The sequence below is a fragment of the Neofelis nebulosa genome, chromosome 13, assembly GCF_028018385.1.
Source record: "Neofelis nebulosa isolate mNeoNeb1 chromosome 13, mNeoNeb1.pri, whole genome shotgun sequence".
Classification (NCBI taxonomy): domain Eukaryota; kingdom Metazoa; phylum Chordata; class Mammalia; order Carnivora; family Felidae; genus Neofelis; species Neofelis nebulosa.
The window spans coordinates 877,698-892,426 of NC_080794.1; the positions used below are offsets into that span (position 1 = coordinate 877,698).

Genomic DNA, 14,729 nt, shown 5'->3' on the forward strand with positions numbered 1-14,729 from the left:
CACACAGACCTACAGTTTCTCGGGATCTACTCTATTTTCCTTTAAAAAAAAAAAATGACGGGCGCCTGGGTGGCTCAGTCGGTTGAGCGTCCGGCTTCGGCTCAGCTCATGATCTCACGGTTCGTGGGTTCGAGCCCCGCGTCGGGCTCTGTGCTGACAGCTCGGAGCCTGGAGCCTGCTCCGGATTCTGTGTCTCCCTCTCTCTCTGCCCCTCCCCTACTCATGCTCTGTCTCTGTCTCTCAGAAATGAATAAACATTAAAAAAAAATGTTTTTTAATGACATGCCAGCCTGGTTCCAATCTTGTTTAATATTCCTATTATCTAGATCTAGGGTATCATCTGTGATTCTTTTAAAATCACCAAAAAGGGTTCCGGGGTGCTCAGTCGATTGAGCGTTCGACTTTGGCTCAGGCCATGATCTCACATTTCCTGAGTCCGAGCCCCATGTCAGGCTCTGTGTTGTCAGTGCAGAACCCACATGGGACCCTCTGTCCCCTCTCTCTCTGCCCCTCCCCTGCTAGCGCTCTCTCTCTCTCTCTTTCTCTCTCTCTCAAAAATAAATAAACATTTCAAAAATTTTAAATCACCACAAAGGGTTGCAAATTATATCCGGGGGCATCTTTAGAATGCAGTTATAGACTACCTGGGTCTGAAGTCTGAAACTCATAAAGCATCTTGCTCTGCCCTGGATTATGCTTTTGCCTAAAAGGACAATGCAGAGGACGGTGAGGCAAAGAGAAACTCCGGTTTTCATTATAATGCACGAGCGCTTCTCTGGGGGCATCACTTGACAAAGAAAACCGAGTGCTAGCGTCTTCTCCAACCCTCGTGCGTGTTATAGGTCCAGACGTTTCCAAACCGACCAGCTGGGGTCCTCAGGGACTGAACTTCCCATGGAGCCCTGGATCCCTCAAGGGATCGGATGGCATTTCCCGGGCAGCGGGCCACCACGAACTAGAAGGTAAATGATATCATGGCCAGATTCGGACCGGGGTATCTGTTTCCTCCTCCCAAAACTTCAAGTTCTGTGTGATCCGCTTGCCAAGCCAGGCATCATCCTGTGTCACGTTTATAAATAGCTCCAAACATCTCCAGAGGGACTCAGGGGCTGCCTGGACATACAGGGGTCAGCGGAGACGAGAAAGAGGAGAAATGTTTTAAGCTCTTCAGCGATTGCTTTGCACGAATGTTTTGCATTGAACCAAGCCCATGACAGAAACAGATCTGTGTATGTGGCGGGTAGGGGCTCGGGCCTCGGGCTCAGCACCTTCTCACTGACGGGGCTGATGGTCCAGATTTGGCTTCTCCAGAGAAACAGAAGAGGACTTGGCCGCGGAATTTATTTGAAGGGTGGCCAGCAGGATTAATCCTAACTGCGAAAATCCTTACCCGGTGGTATTCTGCGTAATCCCAGGTAGCATGTAAAGCGGTGGTCTGAAAAGACCCAGCATGCACTTCGGAGATCTAGGGGATCAAAGAGACCGATTGGCCAACCGTCCACTAAGCCCTCTGCGTGCCTGGGCCTGTGCGCTAAGCAGGAGGCTGTTCGAAGAATTGATTTAACCCACGTGACACCACCACGCTGGTGGCCTTATTGTGATACTATTTATCACTGGCTATGTCCCCAGAGGTGGGGGGTGGAGGGCAAGACCCAACTGAAATGGGCAACAGAGTCAGCTTCTAGCCCCATCCCTCAGCTCTGTAAGAAGTGAGGGCGGGGCTGGGCCACAGCAATGGGGGGGCGGGGGGGGGGGGAAGCAGGGCTCCGCCAGGCGTTTGCCGTCTACAAGGCCACCTATGTCCTGAAACAGTGTGCCCTGCGCCTGTCCCTGCCTGAGTCATGCAAGAGCCGTGCTGGGTGAGCGCAAGCCTGGGAGAAGGTTTCTGGTCCCCGGAGAAATGTAATGAGCCAGATCCTTCTCGGGGCGAGTATGCACTTGCTGCAGGAAGGATGTTGATTTCTAAATGAGTGCCCGAAATTGCTTTCCTGCCGGCAGCGCAGACAACTGGGTGATAGAACAAAGCCTCCTGCTCGAGAAGTGGCCGGCCATATACGAAGCAAATTGCATGGCTTCTGTCTCTTAGGTGACCCCAATTTCCACCCACCCACCCGCTCCTCAACTACAATGTAAATCATGATCTCCATCCACTTGATGACCTTGGTTCCCAAACCCACTCCAGGAATCCAAGAAAAATACCTTCCCTGTGTCTGTCCTTCCCCACAAGGGTCTGGCTTCCACTCAGAGCTCAGGAATCCGAGCCTTCAGACTTCAGCAAGTCCTTTGAACAAACGTGCCGATTCCCCCATTTCTCCTTCCAACTGCCCCACTGGGAAAGTAGGAACAAAGGCCTGCTCTCATCGGCCGAGTTTTCAGGTGTGTGAGGACCCATCCCGGACAGAGACCCCAGAGCCGTGACTCCAAGGACCTCGTATGAATAGGGTTCAACTTTCTAAGGGACCGAGCTTTTCTGACTCGGAGGCCGCCTCCAGGGTCCCTGCTCATTTGGTGCCCTGGAAGACTTAGGAATCTAGCTTGGGACAAAATGCTGTGGGTCCTGCAGGTTTGGGGCTCTGAACGAGAACCTGAGCTCCTCAGGGGCTGGCTTCATATCTGATGATGCTAATGCCCGTCCCGACCCGTGTGTGGTTCTTCCTCTCACCGCCAATAAGCGATTCTCAGACACCAGCTGGGTGTACTACAGTTCGACTCAATTCTGATGCTCTCTACCTAGTGTAGATGGTGTCAGATCCCACAGGGTAAGGGCTCAGTCCCAAAGGACTGCCCCCCACTTCAGATGCCTGTCGCAAGCCCAGGCTGTTACCTGTGCCTCTGACCAACTAGCTATAGATTAGAGGTTCCAGTGACCCCGTCCTTGGGTTTGATCAATTTGCTAGAGCCTCTCACAGAATTCAGAGAAAAACATCTCATGTACTAGATCACCGATTCATTATACAAGGAGCAGTCAGATGGAAGAAACACGTAGGGCAAGGTATGGGGAAAGGGTGAGGAGGTCCCGTGCCCTCTCTGAGGATACCACTCTCCCCAAATTCCCATGTGTTCACAACCAGGAAGCTCTCCAAACTCTGTCCTTTTGGTTTTGTTTTTTTTAATTGGAGAGAGAGAGAGAGAGAGAGACGGCGCCAGTGGCGGAGGAACAGAGAGAGAGGGAGACACAGAATCCGAAGCAGGCTCCAGGCTCTGAGCTGTCAGCACAGAGCCCGATGTGGGCCTCAAACTCATGAACCATGAGACCATGACCTGAGCTGAAGTCAGACGCTCAACCGACTGAGCCACCCAGGTGCCCCTCTAGCAATGTTTTTAGAAAGTCCTTGGTTTGGGCAAAATTTACAAGAGTAAGTAATTTAACTGCAACCTTCCTTCCAGTGCACTTCCTTCATACGGAATGGGGCTGGCTGCGGGTAATTTGGGGACCTGGCAGGTAGGACGCTGAGATAGGGAGACGTGAGTTTGGGTTTGGTGGAGTTCCTTTCTGTGGTCACAGGCCCTCCGCGGGGACCGATGATGCGGTGACACTCTGCGAACCTGGCCCACAAAGGGCCACCTGCCACCCCACCTGCCCCAAACCACAGCTTGAGGCCAGCCTCAACCTGCTGTGGCATTGAGGACCGTGTCACTCGATGGGGCGAGGAGGCTTCGTAGACTAAGTTTTCAAACATAATTAGGAAAACATTCGTTGTAGAAAACTGCCAAATACAGGGAAAGGGGGAAATCGCACTAAAAGAAAATCCTCATAATCTCCCCCATTTGGTTGTGTGCCCTTCTAACACTTATTTAAGTGTATGCTCATTTTAAACAATAAAACTGGGACCCTGCCGATTCTGTGGTTTAATATACTGGTTTTATGTGAGATGCCCCGTGGGCATTTCCCTCGATCGGTTCAAGTCTAGTGGTTGTTCAGTGGTCCATCCTACACCACGCAACATAGCTTATCAAACTGGGCTAGCCTCGATCCATGACTTACCTCTTCCAATTTAGGCTTATCATAAATAGCACTACGGTGTCCTTGTACATCCATCCCTGCAGCCTCGTTCATTATTCCCTTAAGATAGATTCCTGGAAGTAAAATCACAGACAGGGCACTGTTATGGCTTTGGGGTTTAATTGTCTAAATTGCTTGCGGAAAAGTTTCCCCGTTTCCCTCCCCCCCTCCCCCCCCCCCACCGGGATGGCTGGGAGGCTGCCCACACCACTAAGTCTTCTCAGTCCAGAGTTGCGTGTTAGCTCCTTAAATATCGCCAATTTGATACGCGAAGAGCGCCAACTCTCAGTGCCTACGTGGCCGTGACTTTGATCACGAACAGTGTTAAACATTTTTCACGTGTTTTGGTTTGTGTGTTTATTTTATGTCCTTCGTGCTTCTACAGAATATGTATCTTAAATCGTGATTTGTTTCGGGGGGGCCACCTGGGTGGCTTAGTTGACTGAGCATCTGACACTTGATTTGGGCTCAGGTCGTGATCCCAGGGTCATGGGATCAAGACCCGCGTCGGGCTCTGTGCTGAGTGTGGAGCCTGCTTGGGATTCTCTGTTTCTCTCTCTCTCTCTCTCTCTCTCTGCCTCTCTCCCCCACTCATGCACTCTCTCTCTCTCTCTCTCTAAAATAAAACAATATGTATAATTATGATTTGTTTGTACATGCCCGTTGCCTGCTTTCCTATTGGGATTTTTTAAGGTCAGTTTTTTTTCTGTTTTCTTTAGTCATGACTATACTAACCATTTCTCTGACCTCGGGGAGTATTTTCCCTGTCAATTGTTTGCAAATGAACTGAGGGCTGGGCGCCACCACTGCTAACATTTCCCTCTTCGTGGTGGATGGACGGCCTCTTTGTCCTCACTGAACAGATCTATCCGGGGCACCAATATCTTTTTTTCAAATGGGGTTCGAAGGGCAGTAAGAGAAAAACTGACCCGTGACGGGCACTTCAGTCTGCCAAAATCTCTACTAGTTCAAGCGCAGGACGGATTCACCAACACGGCCCTTCTTTCCAAGGCGGTCAGCCGTGCATGCTTTCTCCAGGATCTCCTCCTCACGGCCGCCGCCGCCTCGGGGACCTCACTCAAGGCTCCCCTGCTGATGACCGGATGGGGGGCTCCTGCGAGAAGAAAAGCCAGCCTCCTTGGCAGGACTCAGAAAGCCTTTCCTGATCTGGCCCTTGCCTGCCTCTCTGGCCTCATCTTCCCCTAGCCCTCGCTCAGCCTAAGTGCCCCGGTGCCGTGCTGCTTACGGGTGGAAAGACCTTCCGCCTTAGAATATCAAACTGTCCAGCTTCCAGAGCTGACTCCGGGCAACTGCCGCTTCCAGCAGCCGCCTCCCCCTGCACCGCAGCACACAACCCCACCACCCTTGCCGCACTCATCACAGCGGATCTAGGAGCTTGCTCAGCTGTCTGTGTCGGCCCATACTCTGTGACCTCTGCTGGCTCTTCTCTCTTTAGTGCCCACTCAACATTTAGCAGCTGCGCCCCACGTATTCCAGGGATGAAGGGGGAGAGGGAGAAGGCGGGGGGCGGGGCACCGAGCGTGGATGCAAAGCACCCAGCATGGGTCCTGCTGGGGGCTGGGGCAGGGGCAGCGTGTGCCGGGCTGGCCTGCATTTCTCGGCAGTGCTTTATGGGGGACCCGCAGGGCTGGCCCAGCCCCCAAGGCTGCATCTCCTGTCGGCATCCGGACTCAGGCCTGCCGGCTGTGCACGGTTCCCGTGGGTCCCCTGGCCTCCTTGCCTGCCCAGGTGGTTGCTCTGGGCCGAGTGCTGGAGGTACAGGGGAGGCTCCATGAAACAAAGCAGGGTGAGGGTCCTTCCCCATCCTGCCCCAGCTCCGATGCTCTCCTGAGTCATTTTTCCTTCAGGCCCCAGTTCCCCCTAGGGCCTCTTTACACCCAGATCTGACCTTATTGGCTAATTACGGTAGCCATCCCATGAAGCAGATCTATTCTGGGGAGTCAGGAGGCCAAAACTTGGGGGCACAGAAGGAGCACACCATCACACACGGCAGCGGCACAAGCCCATGGGCCATTGCAACCTCGGCTCTGCCACGAGTGACCGTGTTTCTCGTCCCTACAGCAGCTGCTCACCGGCGTCCGTCTGCACCGGAGTCGTCTGGGGCTTTTACTGAACTGCGGGTGCCGGGGGGTCCTCCCCTAGATTCTGGCTGTAGGGGAGCCCAGGTGCTTCCAGGGACTCCGATGCAGACGGCCTGAGGACCACACATGGGGAGACACCGCCTTCCCTCCGTGGAACAGGCCGGCGGCCTCGCATCACCAGGGACCTGGTTATAAGCCAGAATCTCTGACCATCTCAGATCTACTGAATTCGAATCGGCATCTTGGTTAAAAACAAATGCTTATTTATTTATTCAATTTTTTTGAGAGAGAGAGAGAATCAGAGTGCAAGTGGGGGAGGGGCAGAGAGAGAGAGGGAGACACAGAATCCGAAGCAGGCTCCAGGCTCCGAGCGGTCAGCACAGGGCCCGACGCGGGGCTCGAACTCGCAGACCGCGAGATCATGACCTGAGCTGAAGTCGGACACCACCAACTGAGCCACCCAGGTGCCCCTGGAAAATGTTTATTTTTTTTTAACTTTTTTTAACGTTTATTTATTTTTGAGACAGAGAGAGACAGAGCATGAACGGGGGAGGGGCAGAGAGAGAGGGAGACACAGAATCTGAAACAGGCTCCAGGCTCTGAGCCATCAGCACAGAGCCCAACGCGGGGCTCGAACTCACGGACCGCAAGATCATGACCTGAGCCGAAGTCAGACGCTTAACTGACCGAGCCACCGAGCCACCCAGGTGCCCCAGAAAGTGTTTATTTTTGAGAGAGAGCAGGCAAGCAGGGGAGGGGCAGAGAGAGGGGAACAGAGGATCCAAGTCAGGTGTACAAATGTGTTTATTTCCAGAGTAGAATTCTCAGTCAAGGAGATGGTGTACATTCCGTCTGCCAGAGACAAGGATTCCTGACTCACGCGGGCGAGGAAGGAACAGGTACCGTCTCTGGAATATCGAACACTTTTCCTCAAGCGCGAGCTCACTCAAAGACCAAAGGCCGTGGCTCTGTAATGCGTGATATTCTCACGTAGCATAAAAAAGAAAACACAGGCTGGGGCGCCTGGGTGGTTCAGTCCGTTAAGCGTCTGACTTCGGCTCAGGTCATGATCCCACGGTCCGTGAGTTTGAGCCCCGCGTCAGGCTCTGTGCTGACAGCTCAGAGCCTGGAGCCTGCTTTGGATTCTGTGTCTCCCTCTCGCTCTACCCCTCCCCCGTGCTCTCTCTCTCTCTCTCTCTCTCTCAAAAATAAATAAACATTGAAAAAATTAAAAAAAAAAAAAAAAAAAAAGATTCACTGACCAAGTCTAATCCCACCTCCCCACAGCCCTCCCCTGACCTGAGACCCTGAGGTTTCTGATAAGGATTGGGAAACAGAGGAAGAAACAGTAGGAGTATATGCTCCAGGGGGAACCCCACTGAGGCTGTGTCTGTGGCCTTAAGGGTCCATCTGACAGGTGGCCCAACAGACCTCTGGCTCTACAATTTTGGGGGGCTCAGTCTACGGGCGACCTGGGGCCATTTTTGTAGCCGGACCTATGATGTCACTCCCATCGCATCCAAAAGGCGCCAGATTAGGACGGGTCTGTTGGGGAGCGGGACCTGGAAACACGCTTCACCCCACTCTCGTCTGTGCCCTGAAAACATTACCCGTAAGCGGGCTGGGAGTCAGGGAAATGTTTCATGCCGTCCTGTGGGGGTGAGCATCGACCAGCGGGTTCCTCCCGGGCAGCCACGTGGCCAGGGATCGGGAAGGGTGTGGTAGACGAGGGCCAAGAGGACCAGGGATTTGTGGCCTGTGTTTCCCCTTCTCATAAAATAATAGGCTACGTTCTTTTCCTGTAGGAAAACTCAGAGCAAGTTTTTTTGCAAATGAACTCCAGGAGAATAGCTGGGCGGAGAAGCAGCTACGCCTTCCACTTAGGATGATGCGCGAGAAATTGGCCACCCGCCCACCCACCCACCCACCAGTCTGCATCTAACAGGAATACTAACCATCCTTTTTCTTCACCACAAAAGCGCAGTGCCCCCAGATGCAATGACGTCATAACTTCCGGGAAGCATCTTTCTTGTTCGGGCTTGAAAATGTGCTTTTCTCCTTTCGTTAGATTTTCTGCGAGGAATTCTGACCTGCACAAGAGACAGATGCGGCGGCAACAAAGCAGGGGGGAGAAGGCGGGGGGGGGGGGGAGGGGGGGCTCCTATCACCTCGCTGCCTCCTGGTGGAACAGATGAGACACCACCCTTCCCCCCCCCATTCAGGGACATGTGTGCCCCACCCCCCACCCGGTGCATTGAAGGAGGGTCCAGACCAGAGGGCTCAGAGAGCCCCAACTCACCCCAGGCCAGATGCCAAGCTCCTGAGTGAGATGAACCGGGATCCGTTTCCCCAGGGAGAGGCAGGCAGGGGGCTGGTTTTGTATCTGTGGGATTGCGATGCTCCCTTACTCTTCATTTCCTGACCTGTTCCGCCGCCCCATCTGTACATGTCTTGTGCTGGCACACGGAGGGCACAGCTCTGGCCGCCGGCTGCAGCGCCCCAGGATTCAGGCCGGAGGCCCCAGTGGTGCCCAGGGAGCTGGCTGGTGGGTAGGGTGGCTGCGCTTCTGCTCTTGCCTCCTGACCCGCTAGACACCACTTTGGGGACAGGGACCAGGGACGGTGCTGCAGGGAAGGGGCCAGGGAGGGACCAGGAGCCAGGCTCGCCGGGGAGTGGGGGTGGGGGGGGTGACCCCCGTTGGCAAAGGAGGCTGAGGGTAGTGGCTCTCTCTCTGGGTGATGCTCTCTCTGGTGGGGCTGCTCTGTCCCTTCAGATCCCACCAGGGTCCTGCCTCTGGTCTGGCAGGCTCTCCCCTCCCCCCACCCCGCCCCATCAAGGAAGCCTCACCCCATCCCTCACTCCACCCCATTCCCTCTGCTGGGACATGAAGGCGGGAGGTGGTATGACTGGCAGTTAGCACCCTGTCCCCTGGCAGGGGGCAGGGGAGAGGCCGGGGCACCTCTGAGACCGCCTCCCCCAGTGTGTCAGGGCCGGGCTGATCCCCAGCGCCCCGGGGCCTAACTTCAGCCCTTCCGTCCCACTCAAGAGAGGTCACTGGCATCCAAGTCATTATCCCTAGTAGAGGGATAATCCTGCCTCCATACACTCCATCACTTATGACTTGGGAGTGTCACTTCCAGGACAACAAGTCACAGGTGGGGGCCTCCCCGGGAGAGGTTGCGATGGGCAGGGTGCCGAGCCACCCTGGCCCTCCCCCTGCACCCAGCGGTAGCAAGCACTGGTAGGCAAGGGCTGCAGGGGTGACAATGAGGCGGCTGGGAGGGAGGAGCAGGGAGAGGTGGGGGAGGGGCCCGGGGAGCAAGAGGATACAAATCCAAATCTGAGTTTTCCCTCATGCAGGGCTCAGAAATGCGCATCTGCAGAACTGGGACAGGTCACCTGGGGATTAAGGAACAGGATGAAGCGTCAGTTACTGTTACGTCAGTCAGTTACGACCTCCTCCCCCAGCACTGCCTGGGTGACGTGTGACTGAGGCCTGGGATTGCCCAGCGTGCTGCTCTCTGCCAGGAGCCATCGGTGGAGGGAGGCAGTGGGGGCTGGAGGGCCGCGAACCCCGGGCACCTGAGAGCCCCGGCAAGCTTCTGCCCGCCTCTGGGCTTGACGGGTCCTCCTGTGTCTACAGAAGGCTTCGGGCTCGGCGCTCCCTGAGACCCTTCTAGCTTTAAGAGTCTGTGACTCTGAGTCTGAGAGATTTAATACTGATGATTCACCCTCAAGGCCTGGAGGTAATTTAAATGGAGGCTAGGGGATTCTTCATAAAGAATCAAAGCATCAGGCGGGTAAAACAGAATCACTTACCTATCAGAGTTCAACATCGGGGCGATAGGGCTAGCAGAAAAAAAAAAACTTTTGTTCTCATTATTTTTTAAATGTTTTATTTATTTTTGAGAGAGCATGAGCAGGGGAGGGGCAGAGAGGGGGCGGGGACAGAGGATCTGAAGTGGGCTCTGTGCCGACAGCAGGGAGCCCGATGCGGGGCTCGAACCGACAAACCATGAGATCATGCCCTGAGCTGAAGTCGGACAGACGCTCCACTGACAGCCACTCAGGGGCCCCGCAAAAAATAAATAAATAAAAAAATATATACATATTTTTTAGTTCTATCTCTGCAAAGCCAAATCAGATCCGAAGGAGGAGAGGAAATGATTGCCTCATCAGAGGGAGCACAGCAAGGAGAGGATAAGGGCTCGCCAGGGAGGACACTTCCAGGACCTGTCCCGCCAGTACCTGGCTCCTAATAATTGCTCAATAAATGTTTGCTGAATTGGATAGACATAAATAAAGCATCCCTAAAGAACTGTGCCCGTTATCCGCCCCCCAAACCATTCTCCTTTCTTACACCTTTATGGAATGCCCACATTTTAGTTGAGCACAGGGCCGCTCAGAATAAAAATGACTTTTCTGGGTTACCCTTGAAGCGATGCATTTTGGCCAAGTTTTGACCAATGAAGCACTAAATAGCAGCTTCCAGGGGCTTTCCGTAAGACAGCTAGTCACGTCCTTTGCCTCCCTCCTTCCTGCTAGCTGGAATGTGTGTGTGACAACCGGACCTGTGCAGCCACATTGGACCACATTTGCATCATTGATGATGCAAATTAAAACCACGCGAAGCAAGAGAGATGGCCCTGGGTGTCTGAGAACTTTGTGGAGTAGAGCCACAATTCCAGTCCTGGATGGTCTATCCTCAGGCTTTCAGAGGAAAGAGAAAGCCATTTTATCTTATTTAAGCCACTGTTATTTTGTGTCTCTTACTCACAACTGAACCTGATCCAAACTGGGGCACAATGCTTTAGCTGTCTAGAAGTCCTCAATAGTGCTTATTGAATGAATAAATACCATTGCAATAATGCTCATTATCGAAAAATAACAAAATCAAGAAAATATAGACAGAGAAAATTTGAGACTCATGTTAATAATCAGTAATAGCCAGCAACGCCTGGGTGGGTTGGTTGGTTAAGCGTCTGACTTCAGTTCAGGTCATAATCTCTCAGTTCGTGAGTTCAAGCCCCACATCAGGCTGTCTGCTGTCAGCAAAGAGCCCGCTTGGGATCCTCTGTCCCCCTCACTGTCCCTTCCCCCCACCCCCATGCTCTCTCTCTCTCAAAAATAAATAAACATTAAAAAAAGGTCATAATAACTGGGTATTAGCTGGGAGTGAAACAACCGCTGAGATACTAAATACCAAAATACCCCACAGAGAGAGAGAGCGTTTCCCTAGAACTTGGCAGCTAGCTCAGCTGTGCAAAACCGAAACCGTATTTTCTATAACCATGCTATACTTTTTCTTGAGTCCCTGTTTTCTCCCAAGAGCAAAAAGAATCTTGTTATTTCCAGGTAAATTTCGTTAATGACTGTGAAGTCAGTTTACGACTTAAAATCGGATGTTTCTGCCCTCCTCTCCCCTGGGGATGTGGCAAGGCCCTGGGGGGACTCAGGTGAGTGCTGATGAGGAGGTGCTGAGCTCAGTCCACCTGTGCCCACGTGGCCCTTCTGTGGGGACCTCATTCCCACAACTGTGCGTCCTTTCCAGCTCTGCAAGGAGCCACAACCTCCTCCCCAGGACCCCCAGCTCTCTCAGCACTTGTGGGGACCTCCGGGGGTCTCAGGACCTTTCCCGGATCCAGCCTGACCACCTCACCCCCCTGAAGACCCCACTTAGATCCTGCTCCACGCTCTGGTTCGTGCTGGCCACGTCCCAGGGCTCGGGGGTCATTATCAACATATCGAGGGGTCATGATCATGGCTCATTCAGCCTGGGTGTGCCTGCCACAGAGTTTCTTCTCTGAAACTGACGGCATAGGTGGCCTCCCCACTACCCTACCATCCGAAACTTGGAAAACCTCTTTTCCTGCAGCCCCAAAGAGCTTGCCTGTCCTCATTCTGTGGTGAAGAAAATAAGCTATAGGTAAGCGTTCTCCCAAATGTCACTTGCAAGCGTCTTCCTGTCATTTATAGGCAAACTTCAAACAGCTCTTCAGTTCTGAGACCTTTGATCTCCCTTAAAGCCCGGCTCTTGCCAATTGAAATCCTCAGTTTTCAAGACATTACTTCTCTCTGGTCCTCACAAGCCTATTTTCTTTAGTGTCAAGGCTAAGAATTTGATTGTTTTCTGACTCTGAACTTGGCCTCTAATGTTGGAAAGAAGGGCCATGGGATACAAAGGAATACCAAGAATAAAAATGAGCAGCCTTTTAAAGGGGCACCTGGGTGGCTCAGTCGGTTAAGCATCTGACTTTGGCTCAGGTCAGGCCCTCACGGTTCATGAGTTCGAGCCCCACCTATAGAGCCTGGAGCCCTCTCCCGATTCTCGTCTCTCTCTGCCCCTCCCCCACTCACCCTCTGTCTCTCCCTCAAAAATAAACGTTAAAAAAAATTTTTTTAAACGAGCAGCTAATATTTCGAAATGTTTTCCTACCACATCAAGACAAATGGAACTTTTCGTGTCTCAGAGAGCGCTCAGGGATGAAACAACAACAACAACAAAAAAAAAGAATCACAAAGAAACCAGCCTCTCCTGAGGCTCTAAATTCCATGGCACCGCTCTCACCTCTGAACTGTGGTCTTTTTTTTTAAATTTTTTTTTTCAACGTTTTTTATTTATTTTTGGGACAGAGAGAGACATAGCATGAACGGGGGAGGGGCAGAGAGAGAGGGAGACACAGAACCGGAAACAGGCTCCAGGCTCCGAGCCATCAGCCCAGAGCCTGACGCGGGGCTCGAACTCACAGACCGCGAGATCGTGACCTGGCTGAAGTCGGACGCTTAACCGACTGCGCCACCCAGGCGCCCCTGAACTGTGGTCTTTAAGCCTATTTCAGCCAGTGTCCTTACTTGCCGCTGAAAGCCTCCTCTCAAATTATGCATTTGTCTTTGAGGACTTTGCTCAGTCCAGGACGCAACGTCCTCTTTAAGAGGGCTACCGGAGACAACTGCCTTTGGCCTCGCTTTACTGAATAATTGCACTTCTCTTTCTCACTGGATACCACGGACACCCTGAGTCACTGCTGCAGAACCTGCCAGGGATTTGCTGTACGCGGGTGTGATAAGATACACAGACGTGGAAATATCTGTCACGAAGGAAGCAGTTTTTATACCCATGGATTAAAACTAGAAATGAGGGAACACCAGGTCAGTGAGGCGGTGGACGGAGCGCAGGTGACGTTCCGTCGCCCGGAGCCTTCCTGGTGGCTTCCACTGAGGCAGGGTAAGCAGGTTTGGGATTGGCTAGTTTGAATAATCTCGGCGGGTTTGGGGGCCTGGGGCAGGCAGGGCCTTCACTAGGTCATCGAGGCCCCAAGATGTGAAAACATCAGGATGAAGACACGAGAGTCCTATACCTGCTCGCAGCTCCCTCTTCGCATAAGCTGCTGGTGAGCTCAGAATTACACTTCTGGGGGCGCCTGGGTGGCTCAGTCGGTTGAGCGTCCGACTTTGGCTCAGGTCACGATCTCACGCTCTGTGAGTTCGAGCCCCGCGTCGGGCTCTGGGCTGACGACTCAGAGCCCGGAGCCTGCTTCGGATTCTGTGCCTCCCTCTCTCTCTGTCCCTCCCCCGTTCATGCTCTGTCTCTCTCTGTCTCAAAAATAAATAAACATTAAAAAAAAAAAAAAAGAATTATATTTCTGGTTCATCTGAACCTGCCTGGCTAACTAATCTCACTCCTAGGTTTACCTTAGCTTCCCAACCCTCGATGCCCCAATTTCTTCACTCATTTCCATTTCATCTTTCAGAATCTTGCGGCAGCTATCACAAAGGCATAAATCCCTTTTAGAACAAGACACTGTCGGCATAAATAAGTGAAGGAACCCCTGACGCTTCCCGCGAGGACTTGCACATCGTGAACGCCGGCATACGGTCATTTTGTGAGAGGCCATCACGAACGCTGCACAGTGTGTCCCGTGGCTCGGGAAAGGGGCTCCGGAGCTAAAGCAGAGACGCTGGCCCATCTTCCGGCCAAGGAGACAGGCTAGGGTGCCTCAGTGCCGGCCAGCTACCCATCTCGAGAAGCGGGACCAAGATCCGGACTGAGGAAGCCTAAAGCTGCAATCTGTGCCTTTGACCACCCGGGCAACTGCCTCAGGACGAGACTCTTGGCCCGGACTCTTTTGGTTGAAAGTGACAGAAACCCAAATCGAAGCGGTTCAAGCCAAACAAACACCAGTGGGGAGGCATCTGTAGACCCCAGCAGGGAGGACGCACTGAGGCGTAGGAGCCCGGTCCCCAGATGGAGTCTGAGCATCGCCACCTGACTCTCCCTCCCCCAGCCCCCACCCCAGGGCCACAGCTTCCTGGATCCCTCCCCCCACCCCACCTGTTTGGCATCCCCAGGCCCAGAAGAAGCCAGCGTCCCTCTCTGAACACCACAGACCGGTCTAGGCAAGGACTCTCATTGGACGGGTTTGGATCACCTGCTCATCCAGGACTAGCCGCTGTTTCCAACTTGGCTCAAGCTGGCTCATGTGCCGGGTCCCTGTTTTGGGGGGGGGGGGGGGAGGGAGGGGGACGGGTGACACACAGCAGTGTGACTGACAGCGCAGGGAGGAAAGGAGGAGTCTAATCGATAGACCAAAACACAGGTGGTTACCAGGTTACCAGAAAGCATC

At 53.2% G+C, this 14,729-nt stretch overlaps 1 long non-coding RNA gene across 1 annotated transcript; it reads right to left on the minus strand.

Annotated features, from left to right (window-relative positions):
* Positions 1-3,158: 3,158 nt before the first annotated feature.
* Positions 3,159-8,911, minus strand: LOC131492348 (uncharacterized). The gene is made up of 4 exons (XR_009252022.1): positions 8,405-8,911; positions 8,061-8,195; positions 3,986-4,077; positions 3,159-3,707 (listed from the first exon to the last, which is right to left on the minus strand). It is a non-coding gene; the product is annotated as an uncharacterized LOC131492348 (long non-coding RNA).
* Between the last annotated feature and the right edge of the window lie 5,818 nt (positions 8,912-14,729).